We start from the raw sequence: 24,285 nt of genomic DNA, 5'->3' as shown, positions 1-24,285 counted from the left end.
TAGAGAGCACTGCACTGGGTATTAAACATTGTGTGATTTAATCGTCGTAACACCCTGGGAGCTGGTACTGTCTTGAATAATTCCCAGATTTTAGATAAGGGGTCTAGCACTTTTATTTCTTCCTCTGATTGTCATTGATTTGTTTTTTAATGTATAGAATAAAACCTAAATATAGACAAGTAAAAGGGATACAGAAAGAGTTTATGTAGTTTAGCAGAGTAAGTATTGTGTTTATATTTACTTTTTTGTGATTTGTGGAAAAACTACTGGATCTGCAGAAATAGAAAACAAGTTGCAAATCGGACATTCTCTGCTAGCATTGTTTAAAAAAAAAAAAATAGGCCAGGTGTGGTGGTTCAATCCTGTAATTCCTGCACTTTGGGAGGCCAAAGTGGGTGAATCACCAGAGGTCAGAAGTTTGAGATCAGCCTAACCAACATAAAGAGACCCCATCTCTACTAAAAATACTAAAAATTAGCCAGGCATGGTTGCAGGTGCCTACAATCCCAGCTACTCAGGAGGCTAAGGCAGGACAATTGTTTGAACTCAGGAAGCAAATGTTGCAGTGAGTCAAAATTGTGCCACTGTGCTCCAGCCTGGGTAACAAGAGCAAAATTCTGTTTCAAAAAACAATTGTAATAATAACAAATTAAGACCCTATGATACACACTTTATCTCATTTATCTGCTTTTTGATTTTTAAAAAATTGTGAGCATCAGCTCTAGAAAGGCAAAAGGATTCAAAACTCTCATCTCTTATCAGTTACGTGAGGCAAAACTCCAAGGCTGGGCCAGAATTTAGTAAGACCTTTATAGAGGGTGAACCTAAATAGAACTGGGGAAGGGAGAGGATCCTATGTAGAATTCTGTTCTCTATAACACTGGGTATTTCATGTTCTGTTTTTATAAACTTACCTATGAAAAACTTAAATCCCAGAGTTTGTGTAACTTTAATCTTTTTTAGCTACTGTCCTGTCAATTTTATAACATATACTAATAACCAATTTAAACAAATCTCTTAACGTTTTCTAGGATAATTTTATAAGATAAATATGTATTCCTGGCAAGGTAAAAAGAATGGAATAATAATAACCCTTCTGTCCATAAATATCCCTTTAGGTAGTAACATAGAAATTCACAATATAAAGTAACCCAAATAAAACCCAAGTTTGTTTGCACACCTCTATTCCTTGTACCCACCATATGATGCTCAGTTAAGCCATTATCTAGTTGCTGGCCTAGACTAAAAGTTCCTGGATGGTAAAGGTCATAACTGCTTCATCTATTTTTCTAATGGCCATAGTTGCTATTTTTTATTAGTTTATCTGTTTGAGTCTCCAGACCTCCTCCTTGTTTTGCACTCAGGTACCAGAGAACTGGAGAAACTCTCTTCTGGGTACCAACCAAAGAAATCTCATGTATGAGGGGAGGAAAACTCAGAATAAATTATTTCACTTAAACTGAACAGAAGCAGAATTAACTACTCTTGTCAGCCTCACACAATTTTGTTTTGGACATTTTCAAATTCTAATAGATGTCTAGATGATTTTGAGAGCGTTCCCAGTGCTTCTGAGCTGATGTCCCATTGATAAGCAAGGGAGGAGAGGCTCAGGCTAAATAAAAAATTGAACTGCCCTAGTGAAGCTTTAGAACTTTAATTATCAATTCTGATTAGCCAAATTTTGGGTTAAAAATAAACAAAAAAAGGACAAGAATACTCTAGTATTACATTTAACATATAGGTGTAGTTTGGTTGTGGCTCTGGATACTTTGTGACCTTAATCTCTTACTCTGAAGATGTTTGTTTACGCTTACAGGTTCTGACATCAGATTCTATTTACATCTGGAGCCTCACATAACTGTAGCAGGTCACTGGACAAGAGATGAAAAGCTCAAAGAGCCACACTGTCAAATGATAACTTTAAGACATCCGTGTTGACATCCTACAATGCAGAAATGTCTCCTGTTTGTTTTCTGTACATTCTCAATCCAAAAACTTTCTGGGCCTTGTGAATCCCAGGCAGAAATCTGACCTTATATGCAGACTCTAGGTCAGATCAACCTGGCTTTGCATTCTTGGGTTTGACAGCAAGTGGAGTACAATCAAAAGAGAAATCCCCTCACAGAGGCTGCTCTAATATATTCTAAATAATATGCCTACCTAAAAGAAATAAGCTGAGGCAACTTGAATATAAGTAGACAGTTTATTTGGGCCAAGCATGAGGATTATAACCTGGGAGCAAAGATTCAAGTTGCCTGAAATCTAAACATTCCTTGGCACCAGTTACAAGCTCAAAAAAGAGAAAGACTGGACAGGTACAAATTTATCAGAAATTTTTATTTACTTACAGAAATAACATTGATTATTGATTTGACATACATCATTAAGGTTTAGAGTATAGATTATAGTGTCCAGTGTGGCGCTATTAGTTTAAGTGATAGCTACCGATGGCAATAGCAAATGCTTTCAAGAAATACATTATTGAAAAGGGGAAAAAAGACATAACTGTGCTCTCATTTAAATGTCTGAGTTTGACAACTAGAAGGACTTAGATTCCTCAGACAAAAGTTTTTTTTTCCTTATTTTATTTTTCAAATCTCAAGACCTAGATTCAGAATTTGGAGCTGCAGATTTAAGGCTCTGAATAAATAGATTAGCAGCAGGTGTTACTTGCATTTGTGGGCATTTTAGCAAGAGGAGAAAGGGTAAAGTGGAAATTCTCATGTCTCCATGTCTACTGTAGAAAATAAAATAGAAGTTCCTCTTCAAAGTTTCCTTGGCTGTCCCAAATGTTCACCCTGACATGTCTGGGAAAGCCTTGGCAAGCATTAGATTATAGTTTCCTCCTTTGCCCTTATTAAGGAGTACTTTTGCCTTTATCAGCATTCCACAAGTCATTTCTTCTTTTCTTTGTCCTTTCCTGCCTTTACCTATTTAGGAAGATTTTAGCTGCTAGCCAATCAGGTCAAGCTTAGAGGGTGAGGTCCTGTTCCACCCAAGGAAACTAGACACAGAAGTAGGATGGTTACATCAAGTTATAAATGCTCCTGTATCCTTTGTTCAGGTGTGCTCTCCTGCAAAACTGCTATTGAGTGGCACCCTTTCTGCAGAAAGTAACAACTAGCCTTGCTGACTGACCCACAGTCTCAGTGTTAATTTTTTGCAACACCAAGTACCTGTTTCTAACAGGTGGGGACTCACTGATATTCCATTTTCCTCTGGGAAGTCCTTGGGCCACTCTTATGGGGAGGCACCCCACCACCTCCTTGCAGTGGCCTGGGGAGAAGAGAGCCAGGACCTACTTGGTGCAAGGAATATATTTGGATCTTCAGCAATGTGGGAGAAGGGAAAGCTTGCAGAACCATGGTAGCCAGGCAACCTTATGCACAGGCCAAGGTAAGAAATGTCGCAAGAGGGCTACAAAATGTTTTCTTGGTGGTCAACTTCTGGAAGGCTGAGTGTGTGTGAGTGGTCACAAGCATCACTGCTTGCGGTGGTGGCTGTATGGAAGAAAAGTGAAAGAGATCTCTGGAAGGGGAGGGAGAAAAACCTCCCAGGATAAATTAGGCAAGAAACCTCTAGTACGTGAGGTTGAACCTTAGCAAGCCTCTAGAGATAGGACTGGCAAGGCATCCCGTTCTGAAGGATCTGGGGGACTCAGCCTCCCAAGGGACAAAGAATAGGCAAGACATCTTTAGTGTGAAGGGTTGGGCCTATGTAGTATGCAACACGGGAAATGCTTCTAATAAGACTGGAATAGGAAGTAGAAATAGAAATAAAAGAGGTGAAAGTGATCAAATTCCTCCTGATAGCCCTCTAGGGCTCATGTTAAAGCACTGGAAAGAAAATGAACATACTAAACATAAGAAAAGAACAATAATGATTAAATATTGCTGTTTCCTCTGGACTCAAGAACCAATTTTAAAACCTGCCATTTTCTGGCCAAAATTTGGCTCGATGAAGACTGGGTTTGCCAATTTTTAATCATGTATGTTAACAACAAGAGTCCTGTATCCTATGAAGAAGTAGATTACGCCCTATGCTGGCAGTGAGAGCCTGTTTCTTTGTACACCTTAAAGAACTTGAAACATGAAGCAGATAGTGACACACGGTTAGAAAGAAAACAGTGAAATCATTTGAATCATCTTCCCCCATTTCTTCATCCCAACACACCATTGCAGCCCGCTCTGTGGCCTCCCCATTCCTCCTCAGGTGGCTGGGGCAGATTCAGAAGCAGAAGTTTCCACATCTGACCTTGAAGAGACTGATCATTGCCACTGTTCTTCTAAAGGTCCTTCTTTAGGGAGAGGACTCCAAAAGATATAAAGCATTGTAAAAAAATGATGTTCAAAAATCTTCCCTTTCCTTGTACTCCCAAAGAGCCAGTTTCCCAGCTCTTTACTCTGAAGGAAGTCCCACCAAGTGGGGACACAATTGGCTTTGTAAATGCTCCTTTGACCACTTCTTTTTTTTTTTTTTTTTTTTTTTTTGAGACGGAGTTTCGCTCTTGTTACCCAGGCTGGAGTGCAATGGCGCGATCTCGGCTCACCGCAACCTCCGCCTCCTGGGCTCAGGCAATTCTCCTGCCTCAGCCTCCTGAGTAGCTGGGATTACAGGCACACGCCACCATGCCCAGCTAATTTTTTGCACCTTTAGTAGAGACGGGGTTTCACCATGTTGACCAGGATGGTCTCGATCTCTCGATCTCGTGATCCACCCACCTCGGCCTCCCAAAGTGCTGGGATTACAGGCTTGAGCCACCGCGCCCGGCCCTTTGACCACTTCTTAAGTACAAGGTCTAAAGAAAGAACTTAAGCCTCTGCTAGATAATCCAGAAGGGGTAGCAGAACAAATTCTTCAGTGATTAGGCCCGCAACGCTATACCTGAACCTAGTTAATGTCGATCCTAGGTATCTTCTTTTCTAAAGAAGATGATTCACAAAGCTGCTATGGCAACCTAAAAAAAGTGATTACCCTGCTGGCCAAGATAACCCAGCAGCAGATTTGCAAGAGTTGATTATCAGAGGGATAAATAAATCTGCACTTAGACCTCAAAACTTAACTAAAGCCTTTGATATACACCAGGAAAAGAATGAAGGACCCATGCAATTCCTGGACAGGCTGAGATTACAATTAATAAAGTATGCTTATTTAAATCCAGATAGTCCTCTAGGGTAAGGGATGCTAAAATTATATTTGTCACAAACAACTGGCCTGACATTGCAAGAAAGCTACAAAAGACAGATAGAAGAACTGGTTGACTGAAGAACTTTTAGAGGAAGGACAAAAAATATATGTGAGGAGAGATGAAGAGAGATAGAAGCAAATGGCAAAGTTTTTTTGGCAAAAATCAACTGGGCAGACAATGTCCAGAGTGAAAAATTGACTGATGACCTGGGGTGCAGGTCTGAAGAGAGGGAGAGGGCGAGGTCAGAATTGGACATGGGCGGACCATAGCAAGTGCTTTAGAAGGTGGAAATGCAGACAAAACAAGGATAAGCCAAGGCAAAAGGGTCCTGGAATAGGAAGAAAAGGTGGGCAAGATAGATGTTACAGATGCAGGAAGACAGGCCATTTGAAGAGAGAATGCTCTCAATTAGAAACCACCAAGGAGGTCCTCCTGCTCATACTTGCCTTAGGAGAAGAAGCAAGGGGGGCTCAGGGGCTCTTTTTTACTTTGAGTCCCACCAAGAGCCATTGATAAATTTAGAGGTGGGACCAAACCATAAATTAATAACATTCTTTATTGATTCTGGAGTGACTCATTGTTTATGCCTTTATCGAAATGGCTTCAATTGTTTTTCAGAAGAATTATTATTTATATCTGGAGTAAAAGGAGGAGGTTTAAGGCAAGATTCTAGAGAATACAGACGTGAGATATAAAAATTGGGTGGCTAATAATCAATTTCTACTAATTCCTGAAGCAGGTACTAATTTACTAAGAAGATAGTTAATGTTGAGATTAGGGTTAGGATTACAAATAGGGCCAAAATATTTATCTCCTTAAACCTGCTGACTACAGTAGATGAGAAGAAAATTTATCCTGATGTATGGTCAAGAGAAAGGAATCGAGGGAAGCTATGGATTCTCCCAATCCAAACACATTTAAAGATTCCAGAAGGAAGCAATACCCAATTTCCTTACAAAGTCAGATAAGACTAAAGCCTGTGATTGAAGGTCTTATTAAAGATGGTCTCCTAAAACCTTGCATGTCCCCATATAACACCCCTATTTTACCTGTCAGAAAGCCTGATGGATCCTATTGATTAGTACAAGATCTTAGAGCTGTAAATTAAATAGCACAAACTGCTCACTCAACAATGCCAAATCCATATGCTATTCTACGTAAAATTCCCAATAGTGATCAGTGGTTTACGGTCATTGATTTAAAAGACGCCTTTTGGGCCGGTCCTCTGGCTGAAAGAAGCTGAGATCTATTTGCCTTCAAATGGGAGGATCAAGATACAGGACAAAAGGAACAGTACTGGTGGACAGTATTACCTCAAGGGTTTGCAGACTGGCCAAATATGCTCTAGACAAAGTAATTAGAAAAGTAGAAATTTCAACGCAGCTACGTTTAATCCAGTATATGGATAATATCCTTCTATCTGTTGAAGACGCAGAAAAAGCAGCCGAGTACTCCATATATATATATATATATATTTTTTTTTTTTTTTGAGACAGAGTTTTGCTCTTGTTACCCAGGCTGGAGTGCAAAGGCGCGATCTTGGCTCACCACAACCTCTGCCTCCTGGGTTCAGGCAATTCTCTTGCCTCAACCTCCTGAGTAGCTGGGATTACAGGCACCCGCCACCATGCCCAGCTAATTTTTTGTATTTTTAGTAGAGATGGGGTTTTACCATGTTGACCAGGATGGTCTCGATCTCTTGACCTTGTGATCCACCTGCCTTGGCCTCCCAAAGTGCTGGGATTACAGGCTTGAGCCACCGCGCCTGGCATTCCATATACTTTTTGAATCATCCATACTCTGAAGGGTTGCGAGTCTCAAAGGAAAAACTTTAATATGTAGAACCAGAAGTCAGATATTTAGGCCATTTAATTAGTGTAGGGAAAAGAAGAATGGGCCTGAATGGGTTCAAGGAATTGTGTCCTTATCCTTACCCCAAGCCAAATGAGAACTCAGAAAATTCTTAAAGTTCATTGGATACTGCAGATTATGGTTGACTCTTTTGCTCTGAGAAGTAAGCTGTTACATGAAAAACTTACTAAAAGAGGACCTGACCTGCTTATATGGTCTTCTGATGAAGCTGCCCCTATAAATGGATTAAAGGCATGGTTAATGCCTGCCCCTGTCCTAGCCTTACTTTCTTTAGTGAAACCTTTTCATCTTTTTGTTAATGTGGATAATGGAGTACCCCCGGTACTCACACAGGAACATGGAGTCTGCTGACAGTCAGTTACTTTCCTGTCCAAAGTCTTAGATCCAGTTGCCAGTGGATGGTCCCAATGTATTCAGTCTGTGGCAGCTACTGCCATATTAGTAGAAGTAGAAAGATTACCTTTGGAAGGTATTTGTAAGTAAATTACCACCAGGTTAAAGCTATTTTAAGTCAAAAGGCAGAAAGAAAGCTTACTGATTCTAGAATTTTAAAGTATGAAGCTAGTCTGCTAGAGAAAGATGACTTAACCGTAACAACAGATAGCTCGCTTAACCCTGCAGGCTTCCTAACACAGAACCCACTGCTACAGACTGAACACTTGCGTCTTGACTTTATTATTATACAAAGGTTCTGCTTGATCTAGCAGAGAACTCTTATAAGACCAGACATTCACCTGTTCATACATGGATTCTCCTAAATGATTGATGGGAGATAACACAATGAATATGCAGTAATAGATGGAGAAACTTTTGAAGAAATTGAGTTGTGGAAGTTACCCAGTAATTATTCTGCCCAGAGTTGTGAATTATTTACTCAGTAAGGCCATGAAATTCCTAGAAAATGAGATAGAAACCATTTATACAGACTCTAGGTATGCCTTTGGGGTAGCACACATATTTGGAAAAAATTGGGCTGAATGAGGTCTAATGAATAATCAAGGCCAAGAACTTGCTTATGAACCATTAGTAGTTCATGTCTTAAACAACCTCCAATTACCAGAAGAAATACCTCTTGTACCTGTACCAGGACATCAACATGACTTCTTTTGAAAGTTGAGGGAACCACCTTGCATTTCAGGTGGCCAAAAAGGCAGCAGTTGCTGCTGGACTGATTTTTCATTTAACTCCTTCCGTTCCTTCTCCTAAAATAGTTCCTATTTTCTCCTCTGTTGAGAAGGAGAAAATGGCTGAAATTGGGGCACAGGAAAATACTGAGGGGAGATAAATTCTCCCAGGCCAGAAGGAGATGCTCTCTAAGCCCCTTATGAGAGAAACCTTATCTCACCTACACCAAGAAACACACTGGGGCCCTGAGGCCCTGTGAGATGCAGTTTTTAGAGTCTAAGGTTGTATTGGAATTTACACTCAGGCCAGGCAAGCTAAAGATAGATGTCCCATCTGCAAGAAAACTAACAAGCAGGCTCTAAAGAAATTACTTTTAGGATAAACACATTCCAAAGTGTTCAAGTTGATGACACTGAAATGCCACAGCAGGTCGATTAAAATACCTATTAGTGATAGTTCATCATCTTACACATTGGAGGGAAGCTATTCCTTTTTCAAAAGCCACTGCTAATAATGCAGTAAAAGCCTTAAGCACACTGTACCTAGATTTGAGAAAATAGAAAATATTGAGAGAGAATGAATCAAACTCTTAAAAATCATTTAACCAAATTAATTAAGAAACTCCCATGGATTAAAATGTCTTCTATTGCTTTATTAAGAGTCAGAACAGGCCAGGCGCATTAAAGGCTCACGCCTGTAATCCCAGCACTTCGGTAGGCTGAGGCAGGCAGATCACAAGGTCAGGAGATCGAGACCAATCTGGCAAACATGGCAAAACTCCATCTTTACTAAAAATACAAAAATTAGCCAGCATGGTGGTGGGCACCTATAATCTTAGCTACTAGGGAGGCTGAGGCAGGAGAATCACTTGAACCTGGGAGGCAGAGGTTGAGGTGAACCAAGATCCACTGCACTCCAGCATGGACAAGAGCAAAAATTCCACCTCAAAAAAAAAAAAAAAAAAAAAAAAAAAAAAAAAAAAGAGCTCCTCGGAAGGACATGGGCTTATCTCCCTCTGAGATGCTATATGGGGTACCTTACATTCTTTAGCTGATGTCCCTACATTAGAAACCAAAGATCAGTTTCTCAGAAATTATGTATTTCATCTCTCCTCTACCTTTTCTTTTCTTAAAGCCAAAGGTCTTTTAGCACAGGCACCACCTCTAGAATTTTTAATGCACCAGCATTGACCTGGAGACTGTGTCTTCAGTAAAGGGTGGAAAAAGAGAAACTTAAGCCAGCTTGGGAAGAATCCTACTTTGTGCTGTTAACTACTGAGACCACCGTTTGCACAGCAGAAAAAGAACAGACCCATCATACTTCGAGTCAAAGAAGCATCAACGTCCTCAGAGTCCTGTAGTTCCAGGAGAAATCTCTACCAAGCTAAAGTTAAAAAAAACTTGACATATCTTTATTTCTATTTTTATTTATTTCCTCTCGTTACTCCTCATTTTATTACTAATGTAATCAGATCAAATTCTCCCCAACTTGTAGTTTTTGACGCTTACTTGGTAATCCATTGTGGAGATTTATATAGCCAGAAGCAGTTAGCCTCCTCAGAAAAGTATTTATGCTGTAGTCTCCTAACCAATCTACTAGCCTGAAGCTCTCATCACTGCAATAAGTTGCGACCAAGACACCAATTTCTTGTTTCTACTGACTGGCAACCTTTTAATAGCTGGAATGACATCCTGTGAACCACCCAATAAAAAACTCTACAGGAGTTGTTTGTACTAATCTTAAACCTCACCTTTACTTCACTGAAGAGGCCATTTCCCCTGATTGCAAAGCTTACCAAAGTAATCCAATCTTTGCTTTTATTGCTTGCCCTATTAATACTAAAATTAGGCCTGTCATCCATCACCTCTATGGTATTGGGGCAAATATCAACAGGAAGGATCCCTTGGGCATACTTGAAATATACCTTCTGCCTCTTCCTCCTCCACCCTGTTTCAAATATCCCTTTATCAAATGACAGAGCAAAAGTATCAGTAGCAAAAATCAATGATCTAAAGCAAACCTTAGCTACAGAGATGGTCTCACGATGCAAATGCCTGGTTAAAATTGATTAAATATTCCATCCACACTCTAAGCAAAAGCAACTGTTACACATGGTAGGCCAGAGGCCCAGATTGTCCCCTTTCCACTTAAATAGTCTGCCAAATAACTGGAGTGGTACCTGCACTCTAGTCCAATTGGCTATCCCTTTTACCCTGGCATTTCATCAGCCAAAAATAGACAAGACCCACTATCAACATGAAAGAGAAACCCCTTATGAATTATTTGATTCTTACACTTACTTAGATGCAACTGGAGTTCCTAGATGAGTACCCAGTGAGTTTAAAGCTAGAGATAAAATAGCTGCTAGATATTAGTTGACACTATTTTGGTGGGTAACAATAAACAAAAATGTAGATTGGATCAATTATATTTACTATAACCAATAACAATTTGTTACCTATACAAAACATGCCCTTAATGGAATTGCAGAAAACTTAAGGTCTACAAGCTAAATGGCCTGGGAAAACAGGATAGCTCTTGATATGATACTAGCTGAAAAAGATGGTGTTGGGCCGGGCGCGGTGGCTTATGCCTGTAATCCAAGCACTTTGGAGGCCAAAGTGGGCGGATCACCTGAGGTCAGGAGTTCAAGACCAGCCTGAACAACATGGTAAAACCCCATGTCTAAAGAAAAAAAAAAAAAAAAAAAGATGGTGTTTGTATAATGATTAAAACTCAGTGCTGTACTGTACTTTCATCCCAAGTAACAGCCGCAGATGGAAACATAAAATGGGCCTTGCAAGGACTCATGACCTTATCAAATGAATTAGCTAAAAATTCTGGCATAGCTAATCCCATTTCAAAATGGCTAGAAAATTGGTTTGGCAAATGGAAAGAAAACCTAACCTCAATTCTTACCTCACTGGACTGCTTATTGTCAGATGTTGTGTTGTACCCAGCATTCAAAGGCTAGTGCAGAAACTAACTGATATGACTCTTGGATATCTCTAACCCCTCTCCCATCCTTTTCTAAAAGATTTCTTATGCCAGAAGCTCAAGCTGACCGAAGAAGTCAAGAACTATTGAGCAAGTTTGAAGAGAAATTATAAAAGAGGGAGTAATTATAGGAAATAAAATAGAAGTTCTTCTTCTAAATTTCCTTGGCTGTCCCAGATATCTGCCCTGACATGTCTGGGAAAGCCTAGGGAAGCATTAGATCATAGTTTCCTCCTTTGCCCTTATTAACGAGTACTTTTGCCTTTATCAGCATTCCACAAGTCACTTCCTCTTTACTTTGTTTTTTTTCTTACTTTTTCCTATTTAGGAAACTTTTAAGTTGGTAACCAATAGCGTAAAGCTTAGAGTGTGAGGTTCTCTTCCAGCCAATGGAAACTGGACACAGCAGTAGGATGGTTGCATTAGGTTACAAATGCTCCCGTTTCCTTTGTTCAGGTGTGATCTCATGGCAAGACTGTTACTGAGTGGCACCCTTTCTGCAGAAAGTAACAACTAGCCTTGCTGACTGATCCACAGTCTCAGTGTTGATTCTATGCAACACTGAGTACCTGTTTCTAACATCTACTCAGTGAACACATTACTCTTGACTGCGTTTCTGGACTCCATGGTCTGTGAGTCAGTTTCAGGACTAAAGATACAAGAGTTACTGAAAAAGGTAAAGTGGTTGATTGTTGCCCTATAAAGTTAGTAGAAATCTGGTCTAGTCTCTAGAAGTGACTACAGAAAGCTACAGGTACCAAACAGCCAAGACACAATTCTGCCTGCATATTTAAGAGAAGGTAGGCACCTTGCAGAAAATATGTGAGTTGACTGGAAGTCTGAGAGGGAAATTCACCTCTAGAGTAAATTCTGGTTGGCACCTTATATGTTCATATCACGTCTGATAATTCTAGACAGTGTTTGGAAAATATAATTAGAAGAAAAATTTTCTCCAGCCCCAGAGAAACACCACAATAATATAACAGTAAGAATTGCAGGCCGGCCCTGGTGGCTCAAGCCTGTAATCCCAGCACTTTGGGAGGCTGAGGCAGGTGGATCACGAGGTCAAGAGATCGAGACCATCCTGGCCAACGTGGTGAAACGCTGTCTCTACTAAAAATACAAAAAATTAGCTGGGCATGGTGGCGCGTGCCTGTAATCCCAGCTACTTAGGAGGTTGAGGCAGGAGAATTGCCTGAACCCAGGAGGCGGAGGTTGCAGTGAGCCGAGATTGCGCCATTGCACTCCAGCCTGGGTAACAAGAGTGAAACTCCGTCTCAAAACAAAAACAAAAACAAAAACAAAAATAATACAAAAATTAGCTGGGTGTGGTGGCGTGCGCCTGTAGTCCCAGCTACTCAGGTGGCTGAGGCAGAATTGCTTGAATCCAGGAGGCGGAGGTTGCAGTGAGCCGAGATTGTGTCACTGCACACCAGCCTGGCGCCTGTCAACAGAGTGAGACTCTGTCTCAAAGAAAAAAAAAAGAATTGTAGGCTTGGCATGGTGGCTCACACCTGTGATCCTAGCACTTTAAGAGGCCAAGGTAGGTGAATCACCTGAAGTCAGGAGTTCAAGACAAGCCTCGTCAACATGGTGAAACCCATCTCTACTAATATACAAAAAGCTGAGCCAGGTGAGGTGGCTCATGCCTGTAATCCCAGCACCTTGGGAGGCTGAGGCGGGCGGATCACGAGGTCAAGAGATCAAGACCATCCTGGCCAACAGGGTGAAATTCCATCTCTACTAAAAAATTAGCTGGGCGTGGTGGCACATGCCTGTAGTCCCAGCTACTCGGGAGGCCAAGGCAGAAAAATTGCTTGAACCTGGGAGGCGGAGGCTGCAGTGAGCCGAGATCGCACCACTGCACTCCAGCCTGGCACCTGGCAACAGAGCAAGACTCTTGTCACACACACACACACAGAATTAGCTGGGTGTTGTGGCACATGCCTGTAATCCTAGCTACTCGGGAGGCATAGGCAAGAGAATTGCTGGAACCTGGGAGGCAGAGGGTGCAGTGAGCTGAGATTGTGCCACTACACTCTAGCCTGGGCAACAGAGCAAGACTCCATCACAATAAATAAATAAAATAAATAAATAAATAAATAAATAAGAAATGTGTTTTATTACACAATTAATTTTGAATGCATCATGCATCACAATCTGCTTAACAGATTGCAAAGACAGAAAGATGATCACCATAATTATCCCACAAGTAGAATATATAGCACCATGTCATATATAGTTAATCCTGAATTTTCCTGGTAATTGGAGAGGCCATTCATGCATGCTAATTTGTTATATTCAATAATAAAATAAATTTTTCACATCTTCATGCTATGAGGTAGTTTTGCAACTTGAAGCCCGGTGCCTGCTGAAGTCAGGCTCTCATTCTTCTACACAAATGGCTGACCAGAGTGCTATCTTTCTGTTTATTTACATTTTAAAGCAATGACTCTCTACTCCCTGAGCACTGGGTCATAGCAATCCTGCTTGCCCTCTCTTGACGGCTAGTGTCCTCTCTTGAACCCTTATCATCTGCCACTGAGGTACAGCCCACAGCACAGGGCTCACAGCTGGCAGCTCACATTTTACATGAATCCGAATTACCACAGCAGCACATGGTTCCACATCAAAGAGTGAAGCCTGAGCAGCAGGAGGAGAGGCTGCAGACCTCCTGGGTAGAATTGCACCTTCACAATAATGGGAATGGGAGCAGTGTTTCAGCCTCAGTTTCTATTTATAATGGTGTCATGAAAAAATACTGCTGGATTTCCAGCATGAGTCCAGAGAGAAATACATCTAAGAGTTCTCACTGTGACAGCTCACCTTATTCACAGACCCCATGGGATACTAATAGGACCCCTGGAACAGCCGCACAAAGCACTAGAGAGAAAAACAGCTCTCAGTCTGAGCGAGATTATATTAAGAAAAAAAAGTTAAAGGCATCTTAAGAACAACACTCTGAAGCCCGGCGCAGTGGCTCAAGCCTGTAATCCCAGCACTTTGGGAGGCTGAGGGGGGTGGATCATGAGGTCAAGAGATCGAGATCATCCTGGTCAACATGGTGAAACCCTGTCTCTACTAAAAATACAAAAAATTAGCTGGGCATGGTGGCACGTGCCTGTAATCCCAGCTACTCAGGAGGCTGAGGCAGGAGAATTGCCTGAACCCAGGAGGCAGAGGTTGCAGTGAGTCGAGATTGCGCCATTGCACTTCAGCCTGGGTAACAAGAGTGAAACTCCATCTCAAAAAAAAAAAAAAACCACACCACTCTGGTTAGATATAAAATTGATCAACTCAGCAAGAAAATATTCTCCTTAAAGGAATTTCTCTCTAGAAACCCAAAGAGCCTATTAGCTCACGCCTATAATTCCAGTACTTTGGAGGGAAAGGCAGACAGATCACTTGTGGCCAGGAGTTCAAGACCAGTCTGGCCAACGTGGTGAAACCCCGTCACTACTAAAAATACAAAAATTAGCTGGGCTTGGTAGCATGTGCCTGTGATCCCAGCCACTTGAGAGGCTGAGGCAGGAAAATCGCTTGAGCCTGAGAGGTGGAGGTCGCAGTGAGCCAAGAGCACGCCAGTGCACTCCAGCCTGGGCAACAGAGCAAGACTCTGTCTCAAAAACAAACAAAAAAACCCAAAGTGCACAAGTACTCTCAGCATGAGAAACATGAGCACTATGAAAAAGGAGAAAATATTCTCTGCAGAATTTTTTTTTTTTTTTTTTTTTTGAGACGGAGTTTCGCTCTTGTTACCCAGGCTGGGGTGCAATGGCGCGATCTCGGCTCGCCGCAACCTCTGCCTCCTGGGTTCAGGCAATTCTCCTGCCTCAGCCTCCTGAGTAGCTGGGATTACAGGCACGCACCACCATGCCTAGCTAATTTTTAGTATTTTTAGTAGAGACGGGGTTTCACCATGTTGACCAGGTTGGTCTTGATCTCTCGACCTCGTGATCCACCTGCCTCGGCCTCCCAAAGTGCTGGGATTACAGGCTTGAGCCACCGCGCCCGGCTTTTTTTTTTTTTTTTTTTTTTGAGACGGAGTTTCGCTCTTATTACCCAGGCTGGAGTGCAACGGCACGATCTCGGTTCACCGCAACCTCCGCCTCCTGGGTTCAGACAATTCTCCTGCCTCAGCCTCCTAAGTAGCTGGGATTACAGGCATGTGCCACCACGCCCAGCTAGTTTTTTGTATTTTTAGTAGAGAGGGGGTTTCACCATGTTGACCAGGATGGTCTCGATCTCTCGACCTTGTGATCCACCCACCTCGGCCTCCCAAAGTGCTGGGATTACACAGAATTTTTTAAGGTTTCTCTTCTATCTCTACTGCTCTCCCATTTCCTAGTCATTGAATGGGAGATCTACATTGGAACACATCTGATGATTTTCATAAGCACTTTTAGAAGATAAGAAAAATAGGCCGGGGGCGGTGGCTCAAGCCTGTAATCCCAGCACTTTGGGAGGCCGAGGGGGGTGGATCACGAGGTCAAGAGATCAAGACCATCCTGGTCAACATAGTGAAACCCCGTCTCTACTAAAAATACAAAAGAAAAATTAGCTGGGCATGGTGGCGTGTGCCTGTAGTCCCAGCTACTCAGGAGGCTAAGGCAGGAGAATTGCCTGAACCCAGGAGGCAGAGGTTGCGGTGAGCTGAGATCGCGCCATTGTGAGACCATCCTGGTCAACATAAAGAAACCCCGTCTCTACTAAAAATACAAAAGAAAAATTAGCTGGGCATGGTTGCGTGTGCCTGTAGTCCCAGCTACTCAGGAGGCTAAGGCAGGAGAATTGCCTGAACCCGGGAGGCGGAGGTTGCGGTGAGCCGAGATCGTGCCATTGCACTCCAGCCTGGGTAACAAGAGCAAAACTCTTGTCTCAAAAAAAAAAAAAAAAAAAAAAAGATAAGAAAAATTGGAAATCTGACTTTGTTTATATAGTGAAATATATTTTACCTTGCAACATACCTAACTGAATAGCTATTATGGTTTTTCAGTGGCCACATCACCCATGCTTTTTGTCCTGTAATACCAGCATTCCAATTTAATGAAATGAAAGACACTGAAATTGTGCTTATCTGTAATTATCCATATGGGATTTATTAACAAGCACAGTAGACAAATGTTTACTGTAATAATTTGGTAGCAATTTTTTTGGATATTAGATATAAATCAGTATAAACAATTTAATTACTAGTCAGAATGTAAAAATTTTTAAAATTGTCTTATAGCCATAATTCAGTTTAAAAACTTCATTTTAACAGTACAAATAACAATAGTAAAAGAACTACTAAAACATCCATTCAATGTAAATATTTTGCCCTTATATTTCTCCTATTGTATGAATACAATTGTAGAAAATACTGCTTAATTTATACAAATACAGGTTGTCTACTAACAATACACATAATTATGCTAATTATTAAGTATAAAACAGAAAGCAAAATATAACTACAGACTCCACAGTTTATACACTGAACTCTTCTTGCTTTTGCAGTGCTAGTACTTCAGCCTGCAAATATGAGATAATTAACTCAGATAATCAGTGTTCTGTCAAACTTACTCAGTATCTCTTAGCCTTTATCATTCTGTATTGCAAAATTTAATGCTATCTTGGTGCTAAACTTCTGTGTGTTTTTAAAATGACATTAATCTAAACAAATCTGTGTCTACTTTAGAAGACTAATAATAAAAAATATAAACTTTTAGGCTGGCTGCAGTGGCTCACACCTGTAATCCCAGCACTTTGGGAGGCCAAGGCAGGCGGATCACAAGGTCAAGAGATCAAGACCATCCTGGCCAACATAGTGAAACCGCGCCTCTACTAAAAATACAAAAATTAGCTGGGTGTTGTGGCGCGTGCCTGTAGTCCCAGCTACTGGGGAGGCTTAGGCAGGAGAATTGCTTGAACCCAGGAGGCAGAGGTTGCAGCGAGCTGAGATCACACCACTGTACTCCAGCCTGGCACCTAGCAATAGAGCGAGACTCCATCTCAAAAAATAAAAAATAAAAAATAAATAAACTTTTGCCAAAGCAAAGAAAGAAAAAAAAAAAAAAAAAAAAAGCAATGAATCTAAAGTCCTAGATAAAGAAAATCCTGAGTCAAAAAGAATGCTAAAAGGTTTATTTACCTGTTAATATGACATAATATATTTCTTTCTTTTTTTTTTTTTTTGAGATGGAGTTTCGCTCTTGTTACCCAGGCTGGAGTGCAATGGCGCAATCTCGGCTCACCGCAACCTCCGCCTCCCAGTTTCAGGCAATTCTCCTGCCTCAGCCTCCTCAGTAGCTGGGATTACAGGCACACGCCACCATGCCCAGCTAATTTTTTGTATTTTTAGTAGAGACGGGGTTTCACCATGTTGACCAGGATGGTCTCATCTGTTGACCTTGTGATCTACCCACCTCGGCCTCCCAAAGTGCTGGGATTACAGGCTTGAGCCACCACGCCCGGCCGACAGAATATATTTCAAAAAGCAGAGATAAATATCTACATATAATGTAAATACTTTAAGAAAAGAGAGATGAGCAAAATGGTCTCATTTATTTTAAGCTATGTAACTAAATCCTGTTATTTCTAATTCACATTTTCTTCTACATCAGCTACATCTCTGAACATGCTGAACTATCAAGACATCTGAATTTCAGTAGACTCTGAATTCAGACATCTGTGGAATAGCCTTGGGCACACTGTGTACACTTGAAAAAATGTTTATGGGGGAAAAAGCAGAAGAAAAAATGTATTATATAAATTTATAGGTGTAAATAAATAAAGCAAGTTCTTAGTGACTTATGAAGACAGATTCTGACACAATAATAGTAGGACACTACAACACTTTACAGACACTAATAAATAGATTACTGAGGGAAAAAAATTTACAAAGATATTAGGACCTAAACTCAACACTTGACCAAATAGTCCTAACAGACACCTACAGAACTCTCCATCTAAAAACAACATAATATACATTGTTCTCATTACCAAAGAGCACATACTTTAAAATTGACCACACATTAGAAACTAAAGCAATCCTCAGCAAATTCAAAAATCCCCAAATCATATCAACAACACACTCAGACCACAGCTTGATAAAAATATAACTGAATACAAAACCACTTGAAATCAGACACTTACATAAAAATTAAACAACCTACACTTGAATGACCAACATGAAATCGAGTTTTTTGAAATAAATGAGAACAAAAATGCAACATGGCAGAATCACTGTATCACAGCTAAGGTGGTGCTATAAATTAAGGGCTCACATCAAAAAGTTAAAAAATCTCAATTTAACAACCTGATGTTATAAATAGAAGAATGAGAACAGCAAGAGCAAATCAACCCTTAAACTAGCAGAAGACAAGAAATAGCAAAAATCACATCTGAACTGAAAAAGATTTAGACATAAAGAACTACAACAAGGGTGGAGAAATTAAAGAGTAAATTTTTTGAAACAATTTGCAATATAAACCACTAGCTAGATTAATGAGAAAAGAGAAAATCCAAATAAACAAAATCAGAAATGACAAAACAAACATTACCAAACAAAAATACAAATAATGATTGAAGTCTACAATAAACATTTCTATACACAGAAACTGGAATCTAGAAAAAATGAATTCTTGGACAAATACATCTTCCCAAGACTGAACAGAAACAACAACAAAAAAAACCTGAATCCCTTAGTAGAACAATAAAAAGCTCCAAAGTTGGATGAGTAATAAAAAGCCTACCAACCAAAAAAAGCGCAGGATCAGACAGACTTACAGCTGAATTCTACCAGACATACAAAGAAGAGCTGGTATTATTCCTACTAAAACTATTCCAAATAATTGAGAAGAGACTCCTCCTCAACTCATTATCTAACAACAGCATCATTCTGATACCAAAACCTGGCAGAGACAAAACAAAAAAACCTTAGGCCAATATTCTTTTTTTTTTTTTGAGACGGAGTTTCGCTCTTGTTACCCAGGCTGGAGTGAAATGGCGCAATCTTGGCTCACCGCAACCTCCGCCTCCTGGGTTCAGGCAATTCTCCTGCCTCAGCCTCCTGAGTAGCTGGGATTACAGGCATGTGCCACCATGCCCAGCTAATTTTTTGTACTTTTAGTAGAGATGGGGTTTCACCATGTTGACCAGGATGGTCTTGATCTCTTGACCTCGTGATTCACCCGCCTCAGCCTCCCAAAGTGCTGGGATTACAGGCTTGAGCCACCGCGCCCGGCCTAGGCCAATATTCTTAATAAACATTGATAAAAAATCTTCAACAAAATACTGACAAACCAAATCCAGCAGCACATCAAAAAGTTAATCGACTATGAGCTGGGTATGGTGGCTCACATCTGTAATCCAAACACTTTGGGAGGCCAAGATGAGTGTATCACCTGAGGTCAGGAGTTTGAAACAAGCCTGGCCAACGTGGTAAAATCTTGTTTCTATTAAAATACAACAATTAGGTGTGCATGGTGGCAGGCACCTGTAATCCCAGCTACTTGGGAGGCTCAGGCAAGACAATCACTTGAACCTGGGAGGTGGACACTGTGGTGAGATGAGATGGTGCCACTGCACTCCAGCCTGGTGACAGAGTGAGACTTTGTCTCAAAAAAAAAGTTAATTGACTGTGATTAAGCAGGCTTTATCCCTGGATGCAAGGTTGCCACAACATACATAAATCAATAAATGTGATTCATCACATAAATAGAAATAAAGATAAACACAAGATTATATCAGTAGATGCAGAAAAATCTTTCAATAAAATTCAACATCCTTGATAATAGTGAAAGCTATGCATGTGTGAGGGCAGGGAATACAGGCAAAATCTCTGTACCTTCTACTCAGTTTTGTTCTGAAGTGAAACTGCTCTAAAAAATAAAGTCTGGGCCGGGCGCGGTGGCTCAAGCCTGTAATCCCAGCACTTTGGGAGGCCGAGACGGGTGGATCACGAGGTCAAGAGATAGAGACCATTCAGGTCAACATGGTGAAACCCCGTCTCTACTAAAAATACAAAAAATTAGCTGGGCATGGTGGTGTGTGCCTGTAATCCCAGCTACTCAGGAGGCTGAGGCAGGAGAATTGCCTGAACCCAGGAGGCGGAGGTTGCGGTGAGCCAAGATTGCACCATTGCACTCCAGCCTGAGTAACAAGAGCGAAACTCCGTCTCAAAAAAATAAAATAAAATAAAATAAAGTCTGTTAGAAAAAAAAAATTAACATCCTTTACGTTGTAAGCCTCAATAAACTAAGCATTGAAGGTACATTCTTCAAAATAATGAGTTATCTATGACAAACCCACAGCCAACATAATGAATAGACACAAGTTGAAAGCATTTCCTTTTGAAAACTGGCACAAGGCAAGAATGCTTTCTCTCAACACTGCTATTCCACATACATTTTAAAGTTCTCACAAAAATAATCAAGCAAGACAAAAAAATAAAAGACACCCAAACAGTCAAACTATCCCTGTTTGCAGTTGACATGAGTATTTTTTTTTTTAACTTTTTTTTTTTTTTTTTGAGACAGAGTTTCACTCGTTACCCAGGCTCGAGTGCAATGGCACGATCTCGGCTCACCGCAACCTCTGCCTCCTCTGAGTTCAGGCAATTCTCCTGCCTCAGCCTCCTGAGTAGCTGGGATTATAGGCACGCGCCACCATGCCCAGCTAATTTTTTGTATTTTTAGTAGAGACGGGGTTTCACCATGTTGACCAGGATGGTCTCGATCTCTTGACCTCGTGATCCACCCGCCTCAGCCTCCCAAAGTCTGGGATTACAGGCTTGAGCCACCGTGCCCGGCCGACATGACTATTTATCTAGAAAAACCTATAGTCTCAGCAGAAAAACTTTGTAAACTGACAACTTCAGCAAAGTTTCAGAATATAAATATACAAAAATTAGTACCATCTCTGTACATCAACAACATCCAATTCAGAAGTCAAATAATGAACATCATCCTATTGACAACTGCCACATTAAAAAAATTAGAAATACAGGCCAGGCGCGGTGGCTCACGCCTTTAATCCAAGCACTTTGGGAGGCCGAGGCGGGTGGATCACGAGGTCAAGAGATTGAGACCATCCTGGTCAACATGGTGAAACCCCGTCTCCACTAAAAAATACAAAAAATTAGCTGGGCATGGTGGTGCGTGCCTGTAATCCCAGCTACTCAGGAGGCAGAGGCAGGAGAATTGCCTGAACCCAGGAGGCGGAGGTTGCGGCGAGCCGAGATTGCCCCATTGCACTCCAGCCTGGGTAACAAGAGCGAAACTCCGTCTCAAAAAAAACAAAAAAAACCAAAAAAAACCCAGGGTGCTAGATCTCTATGACAAGAATTACAAAATACTGCTTAAAGAACTCAGAGATGCTGGGCACAGTGGCTCACACCTGTAATCCTAGTACTCTGAGGCTGAAGTGGGCAGATCACATGAGATCAGGAATTTGAGACCAGCCTGGCCAACATAGTGAAACCCCATCTCTATTAATAATACAAAGATTAGCCAGGCATGAGGACATGTGCCTGTAATCCCTGCTATTTAGGAGGCTGAGGCAGGAGAATTGCTTGAACTCAGGAGGCAGAGGTTGCAGTGAGCCAGGATCATGCTACTGCACTCTAGCCTGGGTGATACAGCAAGACTTCATCTCAAAAAAAAAAAAAAAAAAAAAAAAAAAAAAGTCAGTAACGACACAAACAAATGTACACCATGTTATTCTCATGGATAGAAAAGACCAGTATTGGCTGGGCACGGTGGCTCATGCCTGTAATCCCAGCACTTTGGGAGGCCGAGGCAGGTGGATCACGAGGTCAAGAGATCGAGACCATCCTGGTCAACGTCTCTACTAAAAATACAAAAAATTAGCTGGGCATGGTGGCGCATGCCTGTGATCCTAGCTAGTCAGGAGGCTGAGGCAGGAGAATTGCCTAAACCCAGGAGGCGGAGGTTGCAGTGAGCCAAGATTGCGCCATTGCACTCCAGCCTGGGTAACAAGAGCGAAACTCTGTCTGAAAAAAAAAAAAAAAAAAAAAAGAAAGAAAAGACCAGTATTATTTATACGGCCAAACTGCCCAAATAAATTTACAGATTTAATGCTATTTCTATGAAACCATCAAAAACATTATTGTTGTTGTTATTATTATTATTATATTTTTGTGTGTGATGAATTTTCCCTCTTATTGCTCAGGCTTAAGTGCAGTGGCACCATCTCTGCTCACTGCAACCTGCCCCTCCCAGTTCAAGTGATTCCCCTGCCTCAGCGTCCAGAGTAGATGGCATTACAGGTTCCCACCACCATATCCAGCTATTTTTTTTTTTTTGTATTTTCAGTAGAGACAGGGTTTCACTGTGTTGACAAGGCTGGTCTCAAACTCCTGATATTGGGCACTCCACCAGCCTGGGCCTCCCAAAGTGCTTGGGTTACAGGTGTCAGCCATCACGCCCAGCCCAAAAACATTCTGAACAGAACTAAAAAATATGTTTTAAAATAAACATGGAACCAAAAAACGACCCAAATAGCCAAGGCACTCCTAAGCAAAAAGAACTAAGCTGGAGACACTGTATTATTCAACTTCAAATTCTACTACAGGGCTACAATAACCAAAGCAGCACAGTACTGGAACAAAAACAGACTCATAGACAAATGCAATCAAATATGGTGCCAAAAGAAAATGCCACGCACCTATAACCATCTGATCTTCAACAAAGCTGACAAGAAGAATATGGGAAGAATTCCCTATTTCGTGCTGGAATAACTAGCTAGCACTGTATAGAAGACCAATACTGGATCCCTTCCTTACACCATATACAAAAATCAACTCAAGATGAATTAAAGGCTTAAATGTAAAACCTAAAAATTATAAAAAATACTCTGTAAAATATTACTCTACACATAGGAACCCACAGACTTCATGATAAATATGCCAAAAGCCATTGAAACAAAAGCAAAAACAGGCAAATGGAACCTAATTGAACTAAACAGTTTCTTCACAGTAAATAAAACTATCAACAGAGTAAATAACCTACAGAATTTTTTTTTAAATGCAAACTATGCTCCTAACAAATGCTTAACATCCAGAATTCATAATGAACTTAAAGAAGTTTACAAGAAAAGAAAACCTTTTTAATAAGTAGGCAAAAAACATAAAGATTTTGCCTGCTTTTCAAAAGAAGACATACACCAAGCCAGATGCGGTAGCTTATGCCTGTAATCCTAGAACTTTGGGAGGCCGGAGTGGGTGGATCATGAGGTCAGGAGTTCAAGACCAGCCTGGCCAATACGGTGAAACTCCATCTCTACTAAAAATACAAAAAGTAGCTGGGCATGGTGGTACATGCTTGTAATCCCAGCTACTCAGGAGGCTGAGGCAGGGGAATCGTTTGAACCTGGGTGGCAAAGGTTTTAGGAAGCCAAGATCATACCACTGCACTCCAGCCGGGGTGACAGAGTGAGACTCCATCTTAGGGAAAAAAAAAAAAAGATATACATATAAGTAGAAAGCATATAAAAATGCTCATCACTAATCATAGAAATGCAAAGAAAAGCCACAAAGAGATACTATCTTATACTAGTAAGAATGGCTACCCTCAGCCAGGGATGCCAGCAGCAACCTATCCACTGCAGTACCCACCGCCTTACCCAGCCCATAGGCCTGCTGGCCTACCACGAGACCCTGGCTGGAGGAGCAGTGGCGTCCTACTCTGCCAGCCAACCTCCTAACAACCTGGCCTACATGGATACCCCGAAGGTGGCCCTCTGAGCATGCCCTGGCCTGGCTGCTACTTGGTTGTGTGTGTGTGGTATGCAGGCACGGTTCCCTATGCCCCGTGTGTGCTGTGTGTGTCCTGCCTGTTTATGTGCCTTCCTCTCATGCTGTGGAGGGGGAGAACAATCTTTACCAAAGCGGGCTGGGACCAGACTTTGTTCTTTTCCTCACCTGAAATGATGCTTCCTAAAACCTCAAGCCAAACTCAAAGAATGGGGTCATGGGGGTACCCTGTGAGGTGGCCTCTGAGAACTAGGGGGCTTTCCAGGGCACATCTGGAGTTCTTTTCCAGCTTGCCCTAGGGTGACCAAGTATGGCCTGTCACACTGGGATGGTGTAGCTGTATGATGCA

At 41.3% G+C, this 24,285-nt stretch overlaps 2 protein-coding genes across 8 annotated transcripts in view; both read right to left on the bottom strand.

Moving 5' to 3' along the window:
* Positions 1 to 24,285, bottom strand: part of LOC104650333 (uncharacterized) — a 46,194-nt gene that overhangs the window by 12,215 nt on the left and 9,694 nt on the right.
* Positions 6,610 to 24,285, bottom strand: part of LOC101049669 (uncharacterized) — a 63,765-nt gene continuing 46,089 nt past the window's right edge. For all 7 annotated transcript variants that reach the window (XR_012513684.1, XR_012513685.1, XR_012513686.1 and 4 more), the window contains one exon: positions 6,610 to 24,285. This exon is cut by the window's right edge. The gene's annotated coding sequence lies outside the window, so the exon portion shown is untranslated.

Source organism: Saimiri boliviensis, chromosome 14, assembly GCF_048565385.1.
Source record: "Saimiri boliviensis isolate mSaiBol1 chromosome 14, mSaiBol1.pri, whole genome shotgun sequence".
NCBI lineage: Eukaryota > Metazoa > Chordata > Mammalia > Primates > Cebidae > Saimiri > Saimiri boliviensis.
The sequence above is the reverse complement of the archived record's forward strand: the minus strand, read 5'-3'. Positions and strand labels throughout refer to the sequence as shown.